Source organism: Lissotriton vulgaris, chromosome 4_1, assembly GCF_964263255.1.
Source record: "Lissotriton vulgaris chromosome 4_1, aLisVul1.2, whole genome shotgun sequence".
Taxonomy (NCBI): Eukaryota; Metazoa; Chordata; class Amphibia; order Caudata; family Salamandridae; genus Lissotriton; species Lissotriton vulgaris.
In genome coordinates this window covers 1343848311-1343871775 of record NC_141691.1, presented here as the reverse complement: position 1 = coordinate 1343871775, position 23465 = coordinate 1343848311, and positions in this window count along the sequence as shown.

The window sequence follows — 23465 nt, the reverse complement described above, 5'->3', positions numbered from 1 at the left end:
ACCAAAAGGTCCCATCATCTCTAACTTACAAGCCACTACATTTCCATCTTCGTTAAATAAAAAGTACCAATAATACATATGTATATTACAGTACTTTCAAAAAGTCATTTTGGGGCTCGAATCAATTGTCTAGATCTGCTCTTGTGAGGCTGAGGAGATACCAGAGAAGGGTCCATGACTAGCATTGGTGAAAGACACATCGGTACAGTCTGGGCTCTCTGTACTCTCAGGTGGATAAGTCTCACTCCTGACATTCGGAGTTAGCGAAGAACGAGGCAGGTGCTTGAAATGTGAAGAATCTCATGAAATGGACTTTCCAGCACTGTGAGCAATTACCATGTATCCTTTGCTGATCACAACCCTCAGTGGGTCACCATAAAAAGGAGCAACAGACTTTTGTTTCCGTATCTGCCGGGCGATCACTTGGTCTTCTTGGTTGAACACAGTGTTCCTACCACAGAGGTGTTGGATGGCATAGGACTACATTTTGCGTTTGTGAGACAATTCAATGATTCGAAGTATATGAATGTTAATAGATCTCTCATTGATCCATGGTGCCACTTTGGTACTCATGGCTCTCCCAAACATTAAGGTGGCAGGACTTTCACTAGTGGTAGAATGTGAAGTTGACCTGTATGCATGAAGCATAGACTGAAGAACTGATGTGAGTTATGCTTTTCCAGTGCAGCGCGCTGAAAGGTCTTCTTTAGGGTACTCATAAATCTTTCGACCACACCATTCGCATGTGGCCATTGAGGCGTGCTTTTCTGGTGCTTGATATTTAAATGAGTGAGAAAGTCTATAAATTCCTGACTATTGAAAAGCTGGTCATTATCAGATTTAAAAAACGACCTAACACCCCAAGTAGCAAAAATAGTTTCTAGTCTCTCAATGACTCAGTCATGAGTAGTTGACAATAGACAAAGTTGACAATTACTAGTAGATGATATCCATTGTCAAGGGGTCCAAAGAAATCAATTGCAACCTTCCCCCATGCATGCTTTGGGATATCAAACATGGTTAGCGGATGTAGGGTTGTCTTAGATGACAAACAGTTGCACAAATGACAGGCTTTTAACTTTTTTCAACTTTTCATCAAGACGGGGAGCCACACATGCTCCCTTAAACCTCATTTCATAGCAACAACCCTGCAGTGTTCCTCATGGGCCAATTCAGTAACTTATCTCAAACTCTCAGGTATGACAATTCTCGACCCTTATAAGATGATGCCTTCTGAAGTAACTGAAAATTCTACTCGCACATTTTTGAATTTCTGGTATTCATGGTCATCATGAAGAGCGCAAGTATTTTTTTATCATAACTGGTGTGTAATAATTTCTTGATTATGAGCAGATCCCTGTCAGTACTTGTCGCAGCAATGATTTGTTCTACTGATATCGCAGCAGGGGTACTGGACTTCACAATGTAGTTAACATAGGCATCAGCCTCTTTAGTTGTATTGCCATGACACTGTATTGCTTCATGTGAGACGATGCACAATCGAATAATCATACTCCTGCTATCACAGGCCCCACCTCTCAATGCAAGGTGCCATCTTGGCTTTATGATTGCCGGAGATGGTGATCAATGCTTGGTGGTCCGTGACAACTGTGAATTGTTTTCCTTACAGGAACATATGAAAATGTTCACAAGCCCACACTACAGCTAGGCTTTTTTTTCGGGCTGTGAATAAGCACGTTCTGTTGACAAGCTTTGGCTAGCATAAGCTGCAGTGTGTCATGGGACATTGGAATGTCCAGTGTGCTGGGCAAGAACAGCGCCCAACCCTACTGGGCTCGTATCAACAACAACCTCAGTCTGCAATTGTGGCTCAAAGTATGCCATTTCAGTTGTTTCTCAGTTATATGCTTGATTTTCTTGAAGCTTTGTTCAGATTCACATGACCATTTAAATGGGACATTTCGTTTTGCTAAGCCTCTTGATGTATGTACCTTGAACAGGAACTGGCCATACCAAAGAAGGATCTCCACACAGTTACATCTTGTGAGGGAGAAGTGGATGGCAAGGCTTGTACTTTGTTCAGATCTGGAGTCATTCCCCCATCAGAAATGACATGGCCAAAGAACCTCAGTTTGGTTTGATTTAACTCACACTTTGCCCTGTTTTGAGTGAAATGCACATCAGCAAGTATACTGACAAACTAGTGTCTGAGCATTATCATGTTCCTTTTATGTGGCCCCAAAAACTAGTATGTCATCTCTGTAATTAAAAGCATTTGTGACTGTCTGTCTTATTTGATGAATGACATCCTGAAAATGTTTGGTGGATGATGATACTGTGAATCTTTGCCTTTTATATCAAAACAAACCAACATGAGTCAAAAAGGTATTAATGTACCTGCAATTCTCTTCCGGTTCGAGATGGTGATACCCTTTGTTCAAATCAAGGTGGTAGAAAACTTTGGCTCCATTCAGCTGCGTAATCATGTCGGCAATGTGTGGACCTGGATGTCGTTCTCTTTCAATCTGTTTATTTGCCTGGCGCATATCAACAAAGATACGCACAGCTCCTGTTTCGCCACTACCACTATGGGTGATACCCATGGTGTTGGACAAGTAGATCTCTCCATTAAGTCATGTTTTAGTAGGATATCAAGTTCTTTCTGAACAGCCTGTTTAATTGGAATGCAATGTGACTGTCAGTGAGCAACAGGACGAATGTCCTCATTGATGTGAAGTGGTTTCATGGTCATAAGCCTTCCTAATCTATGAAACAAAGACGGAAACTCATGTCCTATCTCATGATAGGCATTGACATTGTAGTTTACAGAAATCAGCCCAATATCAGCAGAAGTACTGAAACTGAGCAAACATGTGCTTGATGAAGTGCCTGGTAAGACAAGAATTGGCACCTGTACTTTCCTTTTTTTATGATTCACAGTGGCTATGAATGAACGTTGACTTTGCATTGGTGTTGGAGCAGCCCACATATACACTTTGGTTTTGTACTAAGTTGAACGGGCCCTGGAGATAGTTCATTTTACCTCTCCATCTGCCACCGTCTACGATAAAAGGAATGGAGCACCCATTCACTTTCAGTGTGATCTTGGGACAGTGTCCAAATGAAATTTGTACTTTCATTTATTGGTCTAGTTTTAACTGGCATTCTTCCTTGCAAGAAGCTAACCTTACATGTGCACGTTGTATGGTAGTCAACATTGACATTGACATTGCACACCCATCTTACTCACTGTTGCCCAACAATGACAAACTTTTAGACCAAGATGTTTTGATGGCAATTGACATTGTTCAGTTTCTACTTGCCTCAACTGATGTTGCCACTTGACCTTGTGGGCATGCATAGAACGTCCTATCTGGAACTTTCTCCCATACATTTTGTTTTCTCAATGTGACACACTTTATCTTGCCTCTATTTTGTTTTCTCTATGTGACACACTTGTTCTTTCCCTCGCTTTGCAGTTTCTTGCAAAATGGTTCTCTTTCATGCAGCCTTTGCATAACTGTCCACTGGCAGGAAATCTACCTTCATGTGAAAAGGGAAATCCACATTGGAAACACAACTTCTTTTTCTTTGACGATGTTACTTTATGGCCTATGGCCTTGTGTTTTGACGTACTTTTCACGCTCAGCTCTGACTCCTTCTGGGCCATTCTGGCCTCCATGTTAGCTGCCTGTCTGTCAGCTCTCTCCTCTGCTCTGGCAGCCATGAATACTCACTCCAAGCTGAGTATCTCTTTCAGCATTTGTCATCTGAAGTAATCGGAAAGGCAACCATCTATTACTCTGAGATGCATAGCCTCTTCATCATTGAACTCACTGAGCTTGCAATGCTTTATGAGCAAATCAAGTCTTTCTACAAACTCATCCATTGTTTCACCAGCGCTCTGCCTTTCCTGACTGAAAATGTACCTTTCATAGTCGACATTCGGCAGTGGATTGAACTTGGGGCCCGATGTAGGTAATCTCGATTTACCTACTCTTAAATACCGAATCATACCGATTCGGTTTTTAAGAGTAGGTAAATTGGAAGTCGGCAGATGTAGGTAATTTTTCTTTTTCAATTACCGAATCTGTAAGATTCGATATTTACCGATTCGGTAAATACCGAATCGATATTTGCCATTGATTCCTATGGGCCTTGAAGCCCATAGGAATCAATGGCAAATACCGATTCAGTAATTACCGAATCGGTAAATACTGAATCCTGCCAGGGGGAACGGGGTGTCACTTTGACACCCTGTAGCACCCCAATGTCAGGCTTGTGTGCCATGTGGCACACATACATGCCCTAAGGGCATGTCTGTGTGTCACATGGCACAGGTGTACATGCACAGATGTGCATGTACACCTGAATTCGTTATCTACCATGCAATATTATTACATGGTAAATAACGAATTCTTAGGGGCCTGTGGCACTGTTTAAAGCGCCACCTACATCTGCATTTACAGATTCGGTATTTTTACCGAGTCTGTATTTACCAATTTGGTAATTTTACCGATTCGGTAAATACAGATTCGGTAAAAATACCGAATCTGTAAATACATGCCCCCTACATTGGAAAAGGCATTTACCGGTCGGTAACGGCCGAATTCGGCCGTTACCGATCGGTAAATGCCTACCTACATCGGGCCCTTGGTGTTTAACGCTTCTTTGATCTGATGGTACGTCACTTAATCACCTTGTGGTATTTTCTTTATCACATCTTTTACTCCGTCACTTGCCAAATTCTTCAGGTATTTAATGATCTTTTTGTCATTTGCTTGCTCCAGCGTACCAATTAAATCATCAAAGTTTTGATCCAGGCAGTCCATCTATCACCAATATTTGGCTTTTTGGCGGTATCAAAGAGAGGCAGTGGTTTTAAGAAAATAGCTGCATCATAAACAGTTATGGCCCTTACTGACAAAAGTATGTGCTGTTCATCTGGATTTGCACCATTCATATCGGCAAGTCTCTGCGACATGCTGTCTTGAAGATCGCTATGGCCAATCTGAACTTGTGTGGCTTCCTTTCACGTTGCCATTGGAGCCATTCAATTTCTGAATGTTGTATGGAATGCACCCAGCATCTTTTGTGGTGTATACTTTGGGTATCACTGGCTCCGTATTCCCAACCCCTTGGCCAAAGGCTGTGGTATGATGACTCTCTTTACTCAAGTTCTGGTAAATGTGAATGTATTCTCTTTATGTCTGGTTGTTTTCCCTCATGTAATGTTTCTCTGCCTTTGTAGTTTCTTTCAGTTTGCTGCTTCTGCTTCTGCTTCTGCTTGTATCTGGCTGTCGCCCCTCACTGTACTTTTGGTAACTGTTACACAGCCTTAAGCGGAAAAAAAATATTTTCACAATTGTACAATTATGCTTCAGATGTCGATTTTATTATTGATAAATGTTTAATCTTTATTGGTCCTTTGCCCACTTTCCAAAACGTGTTTTGTTGTTTGGGCATCTTGCCCCACAACTTCATCAGGGCTAAAATAAAACAAAAACCTCTATTTTAAATAGAACAAACATATGTCCTCGGCGTGAAACAATCACCCTGTGACTTAACATACATATTCCTCATATTAGGAGCAGAGTTGCAGTATAGTGGAAACCCATGAACCAGTGAAAAGCAAACATGAGTTTAATATATAAAGAATAGTCCTCACATCAGTAGACGCTCAAATCATAAATTATTCAAGGGAACAAAAAACATACGATATTGTTTCATAGACAATGTCAGTCTTAGATGTATCTTGACTGCCATTGATAGTAAAGATTGTCATAGCATGCATGAAGGTCATAAAATGATAGTTACATTAATATACAAATGTAGCTTCTTGAATTGAATTTTATTCATGATTGATTACTTAAAATCATTATGTGCAAACATCAGAACACAGCAGTTTCCTCTGCACAGTAATGAGAGATTTTTTATTGGGTGGAAAAGTGCGTTTTATGGAATTACTTTAAACAAAAATAGTAGTCTTAGTGAACAATTTTAAAATTCCTTATATTAAAGAGGATCATGAAGTCTGACTCTTCTGTTCTTGTGCCTGTGTTGCTCTGAGCATGGCCGATGGAAAGGTATTAAGGGAGGGGAAAGTGCATGGTACTTGTATTGCTACATTTAAAACTGCCGGGGTAGGTTAGCTTGGCTTTTGTCCCTTATTGTAAAAAACTAAAATTAATATAATGTCCTAAAACTAGTCTTTTGTCACCTTGCTAGTTTGTTAGCAGCTTTAAAGTACTTGTGGAAGAAGGAGCATTGTAGGGGTCGTCTCTTCTTGATTTTGCAACGAGATTGCTCTTTGTAAGAAATCCACTGAGTTAGTTCAATTAAAAGACAAGGAGGGAGCAAGGTACTCATGTTCGATTGCGCCAGGCCCATAGGGCCTGACTGACTTTGCTTATATCCCTTCGAATGTTCAGTATGGGCTAACTGGGCGCCTTGGGAAAAGAGGAGAAGGTGCTTTGTCACGCTGAGACTGGGCCATTCTCACCCTTTTGGTACGTTGAGATGGCCTTGATAAGCTGCGGAAGGATCCCCAATGCAGTTAGTTTCTCCCACAGCTTTCCCTGGTCCACCGGTTTGAATGCTGCGATGTAGTCAACGAAGCAGCAAAACAATGGTGGTTGCTTGCTCTGTGTAGCTCAGTATGACAGGTGGGCCTAAAACCAGATTGGAAAAAAGGGGGATACTATTCTCTGATGCCCAGGCTTCCAGCTCTTCCAACACAATGTGGGCATAACCTTTTGCTTCTAGATCTAAAATGGCAACAAGCTGGGAGTTTGCCGGATTTGAGCGGTCTCCGTTTTTGTGAATTGGGAAGAGAATTGATCTACTCCATGAGGATGGAATCACTGTAGGGGCAGAGGCATGGTTAAAGAGTGGTGTGAGAAACCCAGCCCAGAAGGCTTTTGCTGTTTTGAAGACAGCGGAGGGGATCCTGTTCGGTCCCGGGGCCCCACCATCTCTAATTTTTTTATGGTGCCTATTACTGAGGCCTCTGAGATGGAAGTTGCATGTTGGGCAAGACACACTTTGCGCAGGAGATGGATGGGAAGATGTGGTTTCTTTTCCCAGATCGTTAGTGTACAATGGCTTAACTTAAGTGACCTATACCCGTTCCACCACATTATTCTCCTTGGTCTGGGCAAAGTTGCTAAGGCTGCTCATATACTTTCTGAGGTGGGAGTGACCCTTCTCTTTTAGGAGAGTGAAGATCTTCAGCCATTCCACTCCAATTTTCTTTGATTTTTGTTGCCATACAGTCCGACTATGAGCTGCTCTAAGTGCTTAGATTGTTTGTCCATGGTAGTTTTTACCACCTCTTCCTATGGCCACCGGTGCACTTTGGAAACTGCGCTCACTTATGACTAGCTCCTTTGTTATAGTGAATGGGGCAGCTGTTCAAATGGGGAGGTTCCTTCTCAGGGAGATCCCTGTTCCTCTCCCTAGTACCAGTTAAAGTTCTGTGACAAGCTCTTCCCAGTGCCCCAGGGGAGTAAGAGTGCTGGGTGGTTTGGGGGGCTGACTCTTTTTTTGCGATCCAAGTGCATTGTTTTTCAGCAAGGTTTGCTGACCATTTGATTCAGGGTAGGACCTTGTGGCGTTCTTCCCCAGTTGGTTTCCCAAGCGACAGATGTTGCTTTGATGTTTAGTTGCAGGACTGCACGCAATGGTCTGTGGTCACTCGATCCCCTGTCATCCACTTCAAAGGTGCATGTTTGTGGGGCCCAGGCAGTGCAGACTCTGGTGTTTGTGCTAAACTCATGGATGAATGCTGCCTGGCTACTGGCGTCTGCCATCTCCTTTTTTGTCAGTAGAAGCGGTATGATTTTGAGATACAAGCCTACTGTTCCGTGGTGCAGCACTTCCTTTGTGGTCTTCGAGGATGAAGGAGTTTTCATGTCGAGCCCCTATTCCTCAATGGCTTTTGTGTTGTTGATGCCAGGCATTGAGTCGAATATCGAGTACAGCTGGGTGGGATCATTTGTTGTTTAAGGCAGTTAATGAGCTGGGGCCTTCGTATCTGAAGAAAAGATTTAGACGCTATGTCCACAATCGCGCTCTTCGATCGGCTGATCAGAGTCTGCTGGAGGTTCCGCGCTTTCAGCGGGTACGACTTGGTGGTTGGTCTATCGGCGTTCTTGCCGCTTCCGCCTGGAATACTTTACTACTTTCTTTGAGATCTATCCAGAATTTTGTCCCTTTCAAGAAGGCCCTGAAAACCCATCTTTTTAGGTTTGCTTATTAGTTTAACTCTTAATCTCTTTTATCTGACCACGTGCCTGTTTTTTCCTACTGCGCCAGGACACTCTGGTAGTAACGGAGCGCGTTATAAAACAGCTAAAATAAATAAATATAATAAAAATAAAGGAAGCTGATTCTGGGAGATTGTCAGGGACTCTACTCTTTTGGATATTGTTGCCTTTTTGTATTGTTTTCTTATTTTTTTCTTGGCCCTGCTAGAGAGTTGTACACCTGTCTGTGTTAGGCTAGAAGGAGCCTCCATGATGCCCTTGTCTAATGACTGAGTGTTGTTGTTGTGGCTAGATTCTGTGGGAGTGAGTAATAAGTTATTGTGGGAGGATGAGCACAAGTTGACTGGGTTTGGCTGGAGACTATCATTTTCATTTAATATTGAAAGGGGGGTGTGGCCGAGTAAGCGACCAAGATGGCCGCCTAACCCGAGAGCTTTGTAAGCATCGCAGCGATTAACTTGCCCGACCGCTCTATACCGTGAGTTATAATTCCTTAATCCCTACGGCAGATGCTGTAAATCCAACGTGCAGGGAGACCCCCAACAGCGAAGACTGAATGTGCCAGTGGTGCTGAGACCAGCACACCGCACATCCGGACCTGATACGGCCCTCGGAGGCTCCGCGTCGACAGGGGACTTGGGTGATCCTGAGGGCAGGCCCAGATTGCGCTAGTGCAGCATGAAGCAGATACTGGCGGTTCCGCCTGCCCGGACAGCAGAGGTTGCCACGCCCTTGCTTCACCAAATGCTGACGCTGAAGGCTTTACTTGCACCACCTTATGCCTGCCGATCTCCCGCAGCAGAGCAGGGACGACAAGATGCACCAGTGAGGCGGTAAGAGACCACCCCGCGAACGGGACAACATCTGCGCCGGCTCTAGTGCTCTTGCACAGTATGTACGCCACATAACTTGTTGACTTACTCCTGATGCCTGTAATGGGGATAATCACTTACCGGAGCAACTGGGAACAACCCCCCTGGGTCCCCTCTCCCTGCTTGTCCTGCCACATGTGCACACGCATACTTGCTCTCACCAGCCGTATTTAACGGATCCTACGGCCTGCCGTGCCCTCGGTGCCCCTGCCTGTGTACTCCCCATCTCGTGGAGGGAATCCAGCTGTAGCCATTTCCTGCCATTGAAGATACTGGCTTGATACTTGTCTGACATGGCTCCTTAGACCACCACGTGGCCTCAAGACCTGTCTAAACTACGCACAGCCTGTTAACCAGCGGGCATTACTCCTCCCCCTCCCGATCGTGAACCCCGATAGGGGCTGCATAGATATAACGGGCTGCTCCAACCCCAAGCAACGCATGCTAAATTTCGATGCGGGTAAGACCCCACGCAGGGAGGACTATGAGGGGTCTGCCGACCAGGACCAAGTCCAGATGGATGGCACTGCAGCCATCATGGCAGAACTGAAAGCGGGCTTCCAGTCCATTAATGCCCGCTTAGACACCCTTAACAGCCGCCTTGATTACATCACTGGCCGTTTGGAAGCTCAGGGTGCCAGACTTGACAGGGCAGAACCCTGGATCTCAGAAATTGAGGACAGCCAACCTATGCTCCATAAGCGCTTGGACAAAGCGGAGGGCATTCTGAAGCAACTGGCGAACAAAGCTGAGGATTTAGAGGTGCGTTCACGCAGAAACGATCTATGTGTCGCTGGCATTGCGGAATCCACTAATACTGGCCCGATGCTTAAATTTATCGAATCTCTCCTCGTGGACCTATTTGGCAAGGAAGCATTTTCCACTACATTTACAGTCGAGCTGGCACACCGCTTCTTGGGACCCTCTCCCTCTCCGGGAGCGACCTCTAGAATTATCTTTGTCAGGCTCTTAAATTACGCTGTGTAATACAACAAGGAGCCAAGAGGGAAACCGTAGGGATAGCCCTCCACTCAATAAGCATCAATACAAAAGGATCCCAGTACCCTGGACGTGGACTAGCATTTGTCTAAAAAGGCGTTCTTTTGTGCTGGAAAATATATCATTAGATTCCAAACCACCCACCTACTCTACATTGAGTAAGGCGTGTTCTTCACATGCCTATCCATCCCAAAACAAATCATTATTTTTTAACCATAAAAGAGGGAGAATCCAAACTGCTTTCAACTCGACATAACCACCGATGACTGTTTACCCGAAACAGTACGTGGTCCCACACTTAGAACAAGACAAACATGAAAAAATGTGTGGTGAAGAGGAAGGCATCTCACGGGAGAACACCCTCGGGGCCCTTGGCAGATGTTTACCAGTTTCTTGCCCCTTTCTCATCATTGGTTGCCATTCCTCTTCAAAATAAAGTGTCCAGAAAGCAAAACCATACGTGTTGTGTGCAGAAACGACAGGTGCAAGACAAAAACATTCAAGGAATCACTCCTTGATATGACAACAGAAAAAGTGATTAAAATCAACAGTCACACCAAAGTTACAAATTTATTATTGGTGATGGTGTGTACTGGTGAACTAAAAAGGCTGGTAGCTTAACGTTGCATACCAATACCCATAGCCACGGTCTTAAATTACGCTGACAGAGATACAGCACTTCAGCTCTCAAGAGAGAAGGGGACGCTCTCCTGTCAGGGTTCCACCATTTCCCTGTTCCCTGATTTCACCCCACTAGTGCATGATGCCAGGCATAAATATACTGATGTGAAGCGCATGCTCCAAAAAGCAAACATTAAGTACGACATGCTACACCCGGCATGTCTTAGGTGCAGATTGGAAATAAGACACACATTTTTGATACCCCAGATGCAGCAACCACATTTTGGAAAATCATCCACAATTACCACAGTGGCAGGATGAGGACTGATGGCCCCGAGGGAGTTTCTTCTTGTTGGAAATGATTACACTCTCAGTGTGCGTTGATCACCCGCATTTGCGTGCTCTTTACTATCTTCAGACACTTCAGACACTAGGCGACATTATGGACCCGTGCCGTGACTTTGTTCATTGCTTTCCTGCATTATTTGATCATCATGGGGTCCTGGAACCCTTGGACAAACTACTTCATTGTCAGGTCGGGCGACAACACCTGCTTGCCTGTGACCACCTGTTCCAACGATGGTTCTATGGAGTGTTGCCTTACCCCCAGGATAAGTTCCTGCCTTCTCCCCCCCCCTTTTTCCCCTTTCCTCCCCCTTTGTGTCTCCCTGATGTTTTTGCTATTTTTGTAGGGAATCACCGGGTGCTGTTTCTTTGTATGTCCGATGGGGGTGGGGGGAGGGATCTGTTAAGAGTAATTTGTTTTCTTGTTCATGGTTTGATATTAGTTGCCTTTTTATCATGAGCATATCTTTATGCGTAGCAAGTCGTAGTGTGACCCGCTTTACATACAAGTCTCTCATAGTAATTTATAGGTATAGTTGAGCGCTGGATCAACTCATAGAACGAACATGAGGCTGCGATGTTTATCATGAAATGTGCGGGTACTCTCTTGCCCCAAAAAGAGTAGACAGATAATGGCTTATTTAACGTGCCACTCCGTTCAACTTACCTTCCTGCAAGAAACCCATTACACGCCCTTACCATCCCACGGCTTTGCGGCATCATGGGGGCAGAACCATTTTTTTCCAGTTACAGCACTTACTCCTGTGGAGTATGCATTGTAATACATCGCTCTCTCCCCTTTCGGTTATATCTGACCCAGGTGGTAGATTTCTACTAGTGCAGGGAACTTTAGGAGTGGCACCTGTCCTATTGATCAATGTCTACGCAGCTAATATTGACACGCCCAACTGTTTTCCCACGATCTCTTCACATACAGACATTATGCCGGTAGACACCATAATACTTTGGGGGGATTTCAATCTCACACTAGATCCCACTACAGATGCTACCAGTCCTAGCCGGATAATAAAACCACAGGCTACTATGGACCTTTTTTTTCTTCTACAGGCATCGCGCTCGCTGACCCCTGGTGTATTAATTACCCCGGAGACCGCAATTACTCTTTTTTATTCGGCCCCACACAGCTCCTAGTCCAGAATCGACCATTGGTACCTTACACCTCAGCTCCTTCCGAATGTACAAAAGCTGGAATATTTACCCCGTACCATATCCGATCATTCCCCGGTTTGACTTTATTTGGAATTCCCCTCAATACCTACCCAGTGACCTCTGTGGAGGTTCTCGGCTAATGCCTTGCTGGATGAAGTATTCCATGGGGGGTTGGGTACACTATCACAGAATATTTTCACCCTAACGACGACTCGGTCCAATCTCAATTGACACTGTAGGATGCATTTAAGGCCTTTATTCGAGGTGTTTGCATCTCAAAGCATGCAGGAGTGCTCAAATCTATTAGGGGAGAATTGGAAGCTATTGAGAAACGATTGAAGGAGATCGATACAGCAATGCAGCACTCCCCGATGCCGGGGATACTCAGAGACTGATCCCAGCTCTTGACTGAATTCACTGACGCAGCTGCCCAGGGGGTCAAATTTCTGGGCAAATATGCCCAATCCAGGGTCTAAGGGGAGGGTGAGAGACCGGGAAGAACTCTTGCTCATCTCATTCGGCCCAGTACCAATCCACATACATAACTCACTTAATCACAGACTCTGAGACACGCTAACTGGCATCGCAGACGTTACTACAATCTTTCTTGATTATTATACCACGCTATACCAAACACGTCATCTGCCTACCAGCCAAGCTCTGGCTGACTATTTACATGAAATTGTCACGGTCTGGCTTGAAAAAGGACAGCAGGACTTTCTTGGCTAGACTATCTATGCGGACAAACTCAAGCAGGCTATCAAAAAACTGGCCAGTAGCCGTGCCTTGGGATCCGACTGGCTCTCAGGAAACTTTAAAAAAACCTATCAGCACAAACTTACTCCGTACCTCCTTGAAGTGTATGATGCAGCCATGCAAAGTGGCTCACTTTCGCTCACAATGCGGGAAGCGATTTTTACACTTCTGCTTAAACCAGACAAACCCCCCAATAAATGTCAATCTTACTGGCCACTGTCACTACTCAACCATAACTACAAGATTCTGGCTAAAGTCCTGGTTACTAGATTAGCGCTGCTGGTCAACACAGTTCTATGCCCCTTTCATGGGGGATTCATTCCTGGTCAATCAACCGCACTTAATCTCCGCACAGTCTTCTCGGTTCTAAAACCAAAGGAGCCCACATTACCAGGGACAGAAGTCATGTTGGATGCCGAGAAGGCTTTTGATTCTTTAGAGTGGAACTTCCTGTACGCGGTCATGATGAAGCTGGGAATACCAGTGGGCTTTTTAAAACTTGTCCAGTTGCTGTATTCTAATCCCACGGCACGACTGAGGATGAATTGCAAACTCACACCCTCCTTTACTTTAACTAGAGGAACTAGGCATGGGTACCCACTCTCGCCATTCCTCTTTATAATAGCTATGGATCCCCTTGCCAGGTACGTTCAGGAACGACAACTGCATTGCGGATTATAATTGCATACTGGCCCACTTATCGCAATGTTTTATGCGGATGATGTGATGCTATTTGTCCGCCACCCCGCTGAGAATTTATCCACCCAGCTGCACGAAGTGGTTCACTTCGGTGTCCATTCAGGTCTAGTTATCAACTGGACCAAATCTGAAATATTCCCATTGACCGCCGGCACTGTCCCGCATGAAATGGAATTTCCCCTAAAGTGGTGCTCCGGGCCGCCTAAATACCTGGGTGTCTATCTACACTACCAGGCCACGGAAGTCTTCTGCTTAAATTACGGCCCAGCGGTAACTGGACGAAACCCCCGCTTTCCATGGCAGGCTGGATCTCTATCATTAAAATGGTAGTGCTACCCTGCTTCCTATATCTTTTTTTAAACATTCCAATTCTGTTAACATTACAATTTTTCACTACGCTTCGGTCCCTCTTGGTAAGACTAATGTGGGCAGATAAGCAGCCAGGGATAAATTGGGACACTTCGACCATGCCATTTGAACGGGGAGAATTTGGTGTCCCAGACTTCTATTTATATTACTTTGTCGCCCAAATCCACTTCACAAATTATTGGTTTCATCCTGATGCCCTCCTTCAATATCCTAAGCCCGATGGCTCCCAGATGCACCCCCAGTCACTCTCCACATTCCTACCCCGAGGCCTGCCACGCTGCCCGACGGAAATTCAAACCGTCCCCACGACATGCTGGGCATGGATGAAGTTACGCAAATACCTAAAATACACAGCACTATATTCCCCACGATGGCCGCTGGCAGACAACCCTTGGATCCCTCCCCTGCGACTAAAGCACTCACCAAAAGGACACTAACATTACATAGGCTGACTACACTGGGTGACCTGTTTGAGGACCCTAAACCGTGCTCACCGCTGCCCTGAGCAAGGGGGAACCTGCGACACATATGGACAGATATTCTTTTTTTTAAAACTTTTTTTATTGATTTAAATCATAGACATACAGTACATGATTGGACGAAATAGTACAATCTCTTAGCCATAAGATCCTACAAAAAACATTAATCACAAGTGCACCTTACATTTATTCCACAAGTCTCTCCTGTCGACGCATCTCCATTTCAACAGTTGGTGACACACAAAGATCTCCCCTGTATTTATTCCACTTTGACCACTTCATGTCCCATTTCTTGGGGCATCCCCGAGCCTTGTATACCTCTGTCTCCGCCAGCATACATCTGTCCATTTCTGTAACCCACAGGGTGGTACGAGGCGGGATTACACTCCCCCATCCCATGGCCAATTCTCTCTTTTCTAGCGTATATCCCAACGTAGTGAATTGTTGCTGAACTTCAGTCAGGTCAGAGGCCTCTCAGATATTTAAGATTCCCAACTGTGGGGTCAGAACAATAGCTTTCCCCAGGGCTGTGCGCATACGAGTCGTGACTCCCTCCCACAAGGGACGTACCATGGGATATGCACAGATTCTTGCTCAACAGAACATGTAGTTCTCTCTTGAAGGACCTCCCGGACCCCACAGATGAACCATCTGATTTCTCTCCACTTATGCTTCTCATTACTTCCCTTGACAATACACATTTAGTATCATGTCTGTATCATTCATCACTAACGCTTTGCCCCTCTGTGGGCACTAAGGTGCGTACATCCTGGGAATGGGATCTGGGTATCACCATAACTGATGACATGGAAATATTGTTGTGCCCAACTGAGCTATATTTCAGGAAATTACAGACACAAACTGCTACATTTTAAATACCTCCACAGGGCCTATATTACCCCCCAGCTACTTGCGAAGATGGGCCACACAGTCTCCAACATCTGTATGCGCTGTGGTGCACCTGTAGCAGACTTCATGCATTTGGCATGGCTGTGTACATCTGTTTATGTATATTGGGAAGACGTTTTCCGACTACTATCCAATATGGTGGAACATCCTCTACCCCCTCCCCATGATGGCCCTTCTGGGATATGTAAAACCATTGAAGAGGAGTATTAGAAGGTTTGTTGTAATGGCCTTACTGATAGCTAAACACCAGGTATCATTACAGTGGGGCAGGCAACAATCCCCATTGGTGCAAACATGACTCAAAGACCTCACCTACTGTGACACAATGTGTAATACATATGCCACACTTTTACCTGTGACGTCGCGACCCCGCGACATTTGGCAACCACTGAAAAATTATTTACAATCCTACACTATTGATTCCCGATTGGCCGAATTACACGTGTACACCATTAGATGGTCTGTTCTATATAATAGATGTAATAAATGTATTTTTATGATGGGCTCCTTGTTGGAAACCGCACCTCTGTATTGACATTAATGACTTCATTATAATTGTTGCAATTGCTACTACTATCTATTACTGCTCTCGTTTTGCCTGATTGAAAAGAAGAATATACTCCAAAAAAATTATTTTTAATATTGAATTGGAGTGTGATCCTTCGAAGTTTTCAACCACAAATTTTTTATTACAATGATCAGGTGGTCTGCTGGCTGCGCGGGAGCCGGCTTTGCCCCCAATTTTGGTAGATTGCAATATCATTGCTCTGGCCATTGAGTTTTGTGCAGCTCTGATGGAGGTCGGTTGAAGGTCCTCCATCTTATTGCTATCTTGAGTACTGGGGGTTGATTCAAAGCAAAGACAAGGAGATGAACCGGAAACAAGCATCCTGGGACCAGTATCTGGGTAACACCCTTCATCAGCCAGGCTAGCTTGAATCCAGTGCCAAAGTGAGCAAGGGACCCACGTCTGGGCATACCCTGCTAACTTAGGGCGAACAAAGCAAACACAAGGAGATGATGGACAGAGCGCTGAAACTTTTCAGACACTCACCTCCAGTCACAGATCTCGGTTGAATCCATCATCATTCTTTAGCTCACTTCGCCACCTCAGTTCAGACCCAGCTATATGCAAATCAGTCTTGACTCATGGGAACAGTCCAGCCCGAACTGCCAAGCCAGGTCTTCCCTGAACCGGAAACAAGCATCCTGGGACCGGTTTCTGAGTAATACTCTTGATCAGCCAGGCTAGCTTGAATCCAGTGGCAAAGTGAGCAAGGGGCCCACATCTGGGCATACACTGCCAACTTAGGGTGAACAAAGCAAGCACAAGGAGATGATGGACGGAGTGCTGAAACTTTTCAGACACTCGCCCCCAGTCACAGATCTTGGTTGAATCCTCCATCATTCTTTAGCTCACTTCGCCACCTCAGTTCAGACCCATCCCAGACGTGGGTCCTGGGCGCTCCATGCCACTGGAGTCAAGCTATCCTGGCTGATGAGGGATGAAAGCCCATAACCGGTCCTAGGATGCTTGTCTCCAGTCCAGGGAGGGCCTGGCCTGGCAGTTCGGCTGGACTGTTCCCTTTGGGGGCAGGGTCAAGACTGATTTGCATATGGCTGGGTCCAAACTGGAATGGCATTGTGAGCAAAACAACAATGGATTTAGGCCCAGATCTCTGTCTTGGTGTGAATGTATGACATTGTTCTGCATTCTGTCCATCAATTGTGTTTTTTTAACCCTGGACAATTGCCTAGCTTCTTCTACCGATCTGAACAGCTTTGGGGTGAACTCCAATGTCCTTTCAATTTTAGACTCCAAGTTATGAAAAAAAGATGCTAAGAGGTCTCCCAGATCATGGTTTAGTTCAGATGCACCAATCGTAATCATACTGGCTGTGAGTAACTCTGGCGATTTAGCCTGAGTAGATGCCTGCGGATTGGGTGGTTGATGGTAGTGGATTTGTGCATAGATTACTTGAGCGTGTTCCTGGACTTTACAACATTCTGCACAGTTTATAACATTATTTGTTCGTGCTTCTAGGAATCCAAAGCCTGGGTGTTGGTAGATGTGTTAAGGGACTGTTGGGGATTGGTCTCTCCTTGGAGCACTGCGCAGTCTCAGGCAGAAATTAGATCTGCGTTTCCCAGTTTAAGTACCCATGGACATGCGGAATAGGTGTCTTACTTAGGCTTAAACTGCCTGCGCACATTCGGTAACCCTCAATTTTCACTCCGACTGAAGCACACACAAGCAGTTTACTGGACCATGGTAAACTCACCGAGAGAGCACTCTCGGTTTATGTAATTCTATGTCAGGACAGGAGGCTCCGATTATGCTTTTCTCATTTCTTTATAATGAAATGCTCAGCAGCAAAATGATAACAAAAAACTACATTTCCCATGAACACTAGGGAATAACCATAGAGCATACAGTATAAAAGGTTACAACACTAGTCCTTCTTCCTCTTTTTTTGCTGCTCCGCAGCCAGTTAAGTGCCTTTATCTGTATTTGCATGTTTATCGATGTATACTTGCTGAGATATTGAGTATTTTCGCTTACTTTGAGCTCAAGCTTTGGCGTTTTGTAGCGCGCTGTGTTTGCGCTTCGTTGGAGCGCCCCAGCTCCGGTTGGTTTCATTGCCGCTTCTGTTCTTGTTTCGCCCGTTCTGGCGGCGTGTTCGGTATTGGAGCGTGTGTTGCCTGGGAGCTTTGTGGAGCGGGAGAAGGGGTTACCGGCTCGCGCAGAGAGCACGAGCGCTCTCAAGCCGTGTTTTTCACGGGCAGCAGTGTCCCGCATGCGCATTGCTTTATTTCCGGCTTCTGCATTTCCTCACAGCGCCGGTTGAGTGAAGAGGTCGTTTTTCAACGCCCACAGCCTGTTGAAATGTAACCCCGTACGACGCTGGAGTCCTGTGAGGGCTTCGGTAGTTACATTGTGGCATAGGCTCTGCCTAGAGTGTGTTTTAGGCTTGGCAGGCTTCTCTCCCTCCACGTTTTATACTTCTTTTGGAGACAGGTTTGTGCCTGCTCTTTTGGCCTGCTGTGGGGTTCTCACACTCCCCCTGCATTGTGTCTTTGACACTCCATACTTATTGTAGTCATCTTGTGGGCTCTAAATGTGTACACTTGTGTATCATGGCAGAATATTATGACGCTGATGATGACTACTATTATGGGGACGAGGATGATGGTTCATTGGAACATAATTTAGTGGAGGAATTGGACAAAGGTGTCCAGCAGTCTGTCAATAAGGCGCTCGTACGTGCCATTAATCCTCTCAAGCGTCATTTAAACAAGTATGCGCAACAACAGGGATGGTTGCCTGCGACAAAAAAATCCACCAAGTCTCCTGTCAATCCCCACAGGTCTGATTTCCAGAAACTGGCTAAAACTTTGGCGGCTGAGGCTTCCAAGTCTTCTGCGCCTCAGGATACCGACGAATCTGATAATGTTCATTCTTCAGCTTCATCAGAACATGATTCTCCCCGCCCAGAAAGCGTGTCTGCAAAGAACATTTTGTTGACGCTCCTGAGCGTCCTCCTGTGTTGAATTTTGAGCCCGCAGATATCCTGCACCCTAATTCCTCTTCTTGGTTGCCTTCGCCTGCAGTCGTAGCTTATGTTCAGGCTCACATTCGTCAGCCTTTTGATGCATCTGTTAGGGCTAGACTCCGCTCTGAATGTCCGAGGCCTGATCTCGCAGATCATTTGACGGATACGCCAGAGGTCGATCCCATGATGGTCACCTATTTAAAGTAGTACGCTAAGGACCCTAAAAAGGGGCCTTGACCGGTCTTGGAGGTCTTGCCAAGACAAGATGCTTGATATGCTTGGTACTCTGACCAAAATTCTGGATCTTGGGTTCCAGGCGAAGGAGGCCTCGGCTCTTGTGGATCCTGATAAATTGATAGAATGGGCACAGAGGGCGGTCTGTCAATTGGGTAACGCCAATTGTGCTGTATCCGCAGAGCGGCGCCGGTCAATTCTTTTGAAATTGGATCCGAAACTAGCGGAGCTATCGACCTCTGAGTCGGGTCCGGAGGCGCAAGGTCTTTTGTTTGGGCAGCCTTTCTTGAAGGAGCTTACCAAATTTGTTTCCTCCTTCAGTGGCATCGATAAGGCGCAAGCTTCATTGTGCCGGGCTATGCGTCCGGTTTTTACCAAGGCCGGACAATATCGTGGACACTCGTTCGGCCGAGGGTCAAATCAACAGTCCCAACGAGGTAACACCTCTCAACGTGGAGGAGGCCACGACTCAGGTTACTCCACCAGAGCGAACTTCTATCCCTCCCGCAAGGGGAAAGGACACTATGAAAAAGGCCGTTCCGGAGGACAACAGGGCCATTACCAGGACTCCAACTCTGCAGGTGAGCATGATTCATGCTTGCGATGTGATTTTGGGGGGAAGAGTACAGTTTTTCCTCGACAACTGGCGCATGATCTCCAACGATGCATGGGAGCTAGAAACCGTTCAAGGGTTCAAGATAGAGTTCTATCACCCTCTGCATCAGACCCGTCCTCTCCCTCCTTTAAGTTTTTCCCTTCAAGATCAAGCTTGCCTCTCCGAGGAAGCCAACGTTCTTCTAAGAAAGGCGGCGATTCTTCCAACCGCCCGTCATCCGACGGGCTTTGCCAGCTCAGTCTTTCTGGTCGAGAAGAAAGGAGGCGGGTCTCGCCTGGTTCTCAATCTGAAAGACTTCAACGGAGGGGTCATGTACCGGCACTTCAAGATGGAGGGCATCCATCTCTTGCGGGATCTCCTTCGCAAAGGAAACTGGATGGTCCGTCTGGATCTCAAAGACGCGTATCTGTCGATTCCAATCTTCAAGCCTCACCGTCGGTTCCTCCAGTTTCAGTGGAAGGGTGTTTGGTACGAATATCAGGTTCTCCCGTTCGGCCTTTCATCAGCACTGTGGTGCTTCACGAAGCTTCTGAGGCCAGTTGTGGAACATCTCCGAGCTCGAGGTGTATGTCTGATTATTTACTGGTACAACATTCTCCTTATGGCGGATTGCCCACTCAGGCTCCTGTCTCATTTGGAGTGGTCCATCGATCTTTTGCAATCTCTCGGTTTTCTGATCAACATTCAGAAATCGGTTTTGTCGCCGACGCAATCAATAGATTTTCTGGGTTTCAAGATAGATTTGGTTGCCTGTCAGCTTCTCTTGCCCGGTCAGAAAATTTGTTACATCAAAAGGGAGTTGATATCTGTTATTTCCAGACAGACTGTGTCATTGAGATCGTTGGCACGTGTAGTAGGTCTGTTAGCGTCTTCCATTCAGGCGATCTTTCCGGGCCCTCTGCATTACAGGGCAATGCAGCGTCTGAAAATCCAACATCTCCGGAAAGGCCTCAGGTACTCGGATCAGATTCCTCTGTCGGAGGAGGTGAGGTGGGAGATGCAATGGTGGTTAGACCACATGGAGGCCTGGAATGGTCGAGCTCTCTTCGGTGCGTTTCGGTCCTGTCTCGACGGGGGGTCGTTGGTCTCCTCAGGAGTTATCTCTCCACATAAACTGTCTAGAACTCCTGGCGGGTTCCTTTACGATCAAGTGCTTTACACCCCATCAGTCCAACTGCTGCATTCTTTTCCGGATGGACAACGTGTCCGCAGTCCGCTATGTCAACAAGCTGGGTGGGACTCGGTCCAAAGTACTTGCGGAGATAGCCAAGGACTTTTGGCATTCTTGCCTGCAGCGGAAGATCACTGTTATTGCAGAGTATCTTCCGGATCGCCACAATCAAATTGCGGATTGGCACTCGAGACATCTTCGGGACTTCAGCGACTGGAGACTTCACCCTCGTGTATTCCGCTCCCTTCTTCGGCGTTGGGGCCAGTGTCACATAGACCTGTTTGCTTCTCGCCTCAACACACAGCTTCCGCTGTTTTACAGTTGGAGACCGGATCCGCTAGCCCTAGCCACGGATGCCTTTCTTCAGGCTTGGCCGTCGACTCTGTGCTATGCGTTTCCTCCATTCATGATGATCCCCAGGGTTTTGGCTTAAGCCACACGGTATCGAGCGGATCTGATTCTGATTGCTCCGTTCTGGAGGGCTCAAGCGTGGTTCCCGGTTCTCCTGGAAATGTGTTGCGAGGCTCCTCTTCTTCTTCCCCAGAAGTGGAATATTTTGCTGGATCCTCTCGAAGATCCGGATCCCCTGATTCTATCCGGATCCCTCCAGTTGCTGGCGTGGCGGATCTCGGGGATCGCTGGACGATCCCAGGCATTTCTAGCGACGCCTCCAAATTCATTAGCGAGGCCTGGTCTCCCAATACTCACAAGCGATACAAGGGTGCTTGGAAGCGCTGGTGTGATTGGTGTGTTCAACGGGAAGTTGATCCAGTTTCAGCAGATGTCTCCTTGATCATTAACTTTCTGGCGTCCCTAGCCTCTTCAGGTTTGGCTTATCGGACAGATAACAATTTTCGTTCCACTATTTCGGCCGGCCATGTCCAGATTGATGGCAAGCCTGCTGGTGAACAACCTTTCATTTCCAAATTACTTAAAGCTATTCGTCTCTCGAAACCGCCCACTCCGAAGTATGTCTCTTTATGGGATGTTTCCATCGTTTTGCGGTTCTTGGAGGCTTGGCCTTCTAATCCGCTGTTATCCCGTAAGCAGTTGTCTGCAAAGTTGACCATGTTGTTGTGTCTTGTCTCTTGTAAACGTGTGTCGGATGTCCGTGCATTGGATCTTGCGGGTCGCTGTTTTACGCCGGATGGCGTTACTTTTCGTCTTTCCAGATGTACTAAGTCCAATACTGCGGTGATTACGTATCCTTCTTTTCGCGCATCCCAACCTTTGCGTTGTGCAATGTCTCAAGGATTACGAGGTAAGTACTGCTTCCTTACGTTCTGATATGCAGGGTCAGTTGTTGATTGCTTTACAGAAACCATTTCGCCCTGTGACCCCAGCTACTTTAGCACACTGGGTACGATGGCTCATGTCAGAAGCTGGCATTGATGTGTCTGTATTTGGTGCACATTCTGCACGTGGGGCGATGGCTACTAAAGCTTTCTCCTTGGGTGTCACCCTTTTTGACATTATGAAAGCTGCAGATTGGTCCTCTGATTCGGTTTTCAAAACGTTTTATTATAAACCAATTGACCATATTGCTTCTGTGGTGGTGGATCAGCTTTGAACAAGCATAATTGGAGCCTCCTGTCCTGACATAGAATTCAAAATTTGCAAACATACGTGACAAGAATTTTCAATTCTATTAAGGACAAGGAGGCGAGGATTATCCCCCCCATTGTTATTGATTTGCATTGTTATTTGCTGTAATCTGTATTGATGATGTTGCAACTGCTCTCTCATCTCTTGTCCCCCCCCCCCCTGGTTTGCATTCTTACTCTTGCACTATTTGGGTATTACGGCTATATGTCTCTTTTCAGGTTCTGACCCGAAGTAGAGTTTGCCGGTGCCATCCGTCTACGTGTTCTTCTGCTGCCTGCGTCCAGTTCCTTTGGATTTCTGCGGCGTGCTTTGTTCTGTTCCTTTTGATCTACAAGGGATTGCCTTTTGGACTTGAACTGTTACCTCAACAAAGAAAGAGGAAGAAGGACTAGTGTTGTAACCTTTTATACTGTATACTCTATGGTTATTCTCTAGTGTTCATGGGAAATGTAGTTTTTTGGTATCATTTGGCTGCTGAGCATTTCATTATAAAGAAATGAGAAAAGCATAATCCTCGCCTCCTTGTCCTTAATAGAATTGAAAATTCTTGTCACGTATGTTTGCAAATTTTGAATTGCCAGTTGTAGCGTCCTACCACCACCTGGGTACATGTAAATGATCATGACACACACCGCACTAGGTATTACACTTCTTTATTCATAAGTGTGTAACCTTTAACTGAACATTCGACATTATGAATTCTATGACCCCTGTGGTGTCTTGAAGTAATAAATAATTAAACTGGAATCAGATTAGTTGGGAGTAAGCTTCACAACCCCCACACTTGCGTCACTGTTTTACAAGTGATTCAGGAACCAAAAGGATCCTGTCATCTCTA